The 4,628-nt window shown below is 38.7% G+C and overlaps 1 protein-coding gene across 1 annotated transcript in view; it reads left to right on the top strand.

Moving 5' to 3' along the window:
• Positions 1-4,628, top strand: part of Aimp2 (aminoacyl tRNA synthetase complex interacting multifunctional protein 2) — an 11,901-nt gene that overhangs the window by 2,630 nt on the left and 4,643 nt on the right. The gene's annotated exons all lie outside the window — the stretch shown is intronic.

The raw sequence follows: 4,628 nt of genomic DNA, 5'->3' as shown, positions 1-4,628 counted from the left end.
ACACACACACACACACACACACACACACAGCTACAAGCTTTTAAAGGAGATTTGAGTGCTGAGCATGGGGCATGGCACCACTACCCAACATTTGGGAGATTGTGTTTAAAGTCATTGTGGTTCTTTCTCTCTGTCACTCTCTAGTGCTCTCTCTCCATATATATGTGTGTGTGTGTGTGTGTGTATGTGTCTATGCACAGAAATACATGCAAGCACAACACCCATTACTCTTAAAAATAATAAATCTTAAAAAAGTGAGTTCCTTTCTCCCCTTAATTTTTGTAAATTACTTTCTGTTTTTTACATATCATTTCTTTGTTCATTCAGGCATGGTCTTTGGGGGTATTCTGGGAATATGTGGTTGAGACAGCATTTCATATAATCCATGCTAGCCTTAAACTTGTTTTGTAACAGTTAAGGCTGTCTTTAAACTCATCTTTCTGCCACAACCTCCCAGATGTTGAAATTACAGGTGTGCATCACTATGGCTGTTATTAAGAATAAAGGATTCTGACTACAGTGAGAAGTGCAGCTACGAGAAGTTCACGTGAGCCCAGAAGTTCAAGGCCATCCTGGACAACACAGAGCAAAAACCCTTCTATTTTAAAAAAGTTGTTTGTTTGGGTTTTTTGTTGTTGTTTCTTTTAGGCGTGGTGGTGCACACCTGTAATCCTAGCTCAAAGGAAACTGAAACAGGATTGTAAATTCCAGGCCAGTTCAGTCTGGAAACCCTGTCTTAAAGTGGGGAAAAAAAATGACTAGGGGAGGAATAATGTTTTGTTTTCATTTTCTTACCTAAATAACTGAAATAGGAAATCAACTATTTCTTTAAGATTAATTTTATTCTTATTTATGTGCATGTGTATATGTCTGAATGAGTGAATGCTATGTGTATAGTACCTGCAGAAGCCAGAAGAGGGTGCCAGATCTCTTAGACCTGGAGTTACTAACAGTCAGTGATGAGCTTCCTGATGTAGGTGCTGGGAACCAAACAACCCTTTGGAAGAGCAACAAGTACTCCTAACTGGTGAGACATCTTTCCAGCCCCCAAATAGGACCATTTTAGTCGTGGTCAGTCTTGTTTCTTCATTGTTATAGAGCATTGTGCAGGACCCTTTGGCCTGGAGGAAAGGAGTTGGTTTTGTTCTTTCAGAGAGTCTTAATTTTTATTATTTAAATCCATTTATTTTGGTGGGGAGGAGTGTGCCTACTATGGCATTCATGTGGAGGTCACTGGACAACTGGTTCTCTTTCTACCATGTGGATCTGGGAGATAGAACTCAAATTTCATGATTGCCAGCCAGCACCTTATGTACTGAGCCATCCTACTGGTCTGTTGCAAATTAGCTCAATATGGGAAATAACCAGGCCAGGTTAAGGATAACAATTATATTTTTAATTGTTATAATGGGAAAACTCAAGCCACAAGAATGGGAAACCCGACTTGCTCTGTCTGGCGCCCAGCGAGAGCGCACACCTGGTCCCTCTCTTTTTCTTCCTGGGTTCCAGGTAGCCATTGCCTTAACTGGGTGTGATTGGTTAACAGAGCTTCTCCATCATCTCCCCCTTTTGTCTAAACAAGATCGATCCAAAACCAATACAACTATATACAATAGGAACAGATAGCAAATATAAAATTACAAACAATAAACAATATTAAGCAAGGAATGTGTAACGAAAGTTTTACTAAACATTCTATTTCAAGGAGTCTAAATCTTACCTTGAAATTAAGCTTGGCTAAATTATGAGGAAGGTAACTATAACTATCTAATCTTCAACCCCATCAAAGATCTGAGAAGGGAAACAATATTACTTGAGTAAACAGGAAGTGCAATCGAGAAAATTCCAAAATGTGCAACAAATGACAGAGACAACTGGCTACCTGGGCAATCACCCAAAGTCTCATTTGCAATGTTGAAACAACCAACTTTGGCTAGGGCCTAATGTAACTGACATACCATTTTCAAAGGCAAGAAACTTTTCAAAACTATCTTACCCTGTCTTGGTAGGATATGACAGTCCTGTTTTTTTCCATTTACGGATACTCTATCTCTGTCAGTGGTTGAGGTATGGGCATTTCTTTGCCCAAAGGCCAGTTCTGCCAAGAAGAAAACAAGCTCCCAGTGGAGTGTCTTTGGTGCTCAACATTCTCTGGGGAATAGATCAGTGTTGCCAGGAGCAATTGTGTCACACCACCACAGAACTCTAAGTTAAATTAAATGCTATTTTCTACAGCTCTTTGAAGAGGTTGAAGATTATCTTTCTATACAGAATATAATCTCTATGTATCTAAAGAACCTGATTAGTCTAACTATAAATATGACAAACATAGATGACTATTGATCTGCAATTCCTGATACCTATCTAACTTAAAGACTAAGACAATAAACAACTGTTTAATAAATGAGGACAATGACCTCCAAATGTAAACAATGTATAAGTATCTTGATCAGAGGTAGAAATGTACACTGCAATATGGTAAATATATATATATATATCAATACATAAACAATGTTTTAAACAGAGGTAGAAGCATACGTGCATACAATATTTAATATAATTTAACTTTGTATCAACATACAAGAATCTATACCAATGTAATTATCCATAAACAACTCACAAATACCAATCTATTATCCCATCGTAATTCCTCCCCCCTTTTTTTTCAAAAAGATCCCTGAGCTTATAAAATTACTCCCCCAACTCTCAACTGTATACCAATTATAATCAACCCCTAAATGATGTCCCTAAGCCTGAGGACAAACTTTGTTGGGAAAGGGGATGTTGTCCTCTAGAATTACTTCCAGCTGTCATGGGGGTGATGTTCTTTCTAGGGGATCCTGTGAAAGTAAAATAATGGTTAAATTTCAAGATTAATGTCTGGTAAGATTGCAAATAGTCTCTGAGTATTTTGTGGAGGTCTGGCCAGAATGTTGTAAAAGATGTGCATCATTTCAGCTAACCAAGTTGAAACCGTCTTGTGCAGCTGGTACCCAAAACAGGTCTTGTAGTAGCATTATCATGATGTCATATCAACCAGGTAAAGTTGTTATTATGGGGCTCCATCTTCTTCCTGGAAACTTCAGAAATTTATCGCTCCTTGTGGAAAACTTTTTTTTTAAAATTAATTTATTTATTTATTTTGGTTTTTCGAGACAGGGTTTCTCTGTGGTTTTGGAGCCTGTCCTGGAACTAGCTCTTGTAGACCAGGCTGGTCTCGAACTCATAGAGATCCGCCTGCCTCTGCCTCCCGAGTGCTGGGATTAAAGGCGTGCGCCACTACCGCCCGGCCTCCTTGTGGAAAACTTAAAGCATTATTTATATAGACATATACAGACATATATATTCAGTGAAAGGTATGATAAAGACAAAAACAGATATGAAGAAAAGTAAAGATCTTTTCTAAATTCTTTTTCTGTCCCATATCATGGCTCCTGACATGAGACAGAAACTCCAGGGTTTTCTCTTAACAACAGGCTTGGAATTAGAGAGGGACCAAGCCAGAGTCCAACTTCAAAACCAGCTCTATATATTTATGAATATATAGTGCTCTCTCTATATGTGTGTGTGTGTGTGTGTGTATGTATACACACACACATAAACATATATTTGGAATATTTTTACTTATGGAACCTATTCGATTTTCTTGCTGATCCTTATTGGATAGTAATTTTTTCCATCTGTCAGTATTCAAACATGCAGGGACCCTTGAATTTTTTAAAGATGAGTGTTTTTCTGCGGATATAAGAATAGAACCCTGCCCCCATCCTATATGTTTTTCTTACCCCTGTATGATTATCATCATTGTGGATGAGCTGCCATTTCTCCTTTCCAAGAGGTTTCTCCTCTTCAAACTGAACGTTTATTAATTTTGGTGGTATCTGCAATTTTTATTCCCTTGTGGAAATAAGAGCAAAACCCCTTCCCCAACGCAGCACATCTCCTGGCTTCCATTATAAGGTCAGCGCATTCTTGAAATACATCAGTTGATTTAATTCAGCAGACTTTTCCATTATCCAGTGTCTTTCTGCTGCTGTTGTCCCTTTCTCATTAGCGTTAAGAAAATTCAAGATTAATAAGGCATTATGTAATCTGTTTCTGGGGGCATTTTGCACCCCTTTCTGTTTGTTTTGATCTTTCTATGACTGCTTGACCTGTAGGATTGTGTGGTATACCTGTAACATGCTTAATATTATAATAGGCGAAAAACCGTTTCATTTTCCTAGAGACATAAGCTGGGCCATTATCTGTCTTTATTTGTGCAGGTATACTTATGATGGCCATAACTTCTAATAGATGTGTGATAACTGAATCAGCAGCCTTTTCTGAGCTTAAAACAGCTGTCCACTGAAAACCTGAATAAGTGTCAATGGTGTGGTGTACATATTTTAATTTGCAAAGTGGAACAAATCCATCTGCCAGATTTCATTCCTTTGAGTACCCTTTGGGATAGTTCCTGCAGGTAGCGGTGTTTGGTTATAGAAAGAGCAAGTAGGGGGGCTGGAGAGATGGCTCAGTGGTTAAGAGCACTGCCTGCTCTTTCAAAGGTCCTGAGTTCAATTCCCGGCAACCACATGGTGGCTCACAACCATCTGTAATGAGGTCTGGTGCCCTCTTCTGGCCTGCAG

Source organism: Microtus ochrogaster, unplaced genomic scaffold (genome assembly GCF_000317375.1).
Source record: "Microtus ochrogaster isolate Prairie Vole_2 unplaced genomic scaffold, MicOch1.0 UNK27, whole genome shotgun sequence".
NCBI lineage: Eukaryota > Metazoa > Chordata > Mammalia > Rodentia > Cricetidae > Microtus > Microtus ochrogaster.
This window is presented reverse-complemented; position numbering and strand designations above follow the sequence as displayed.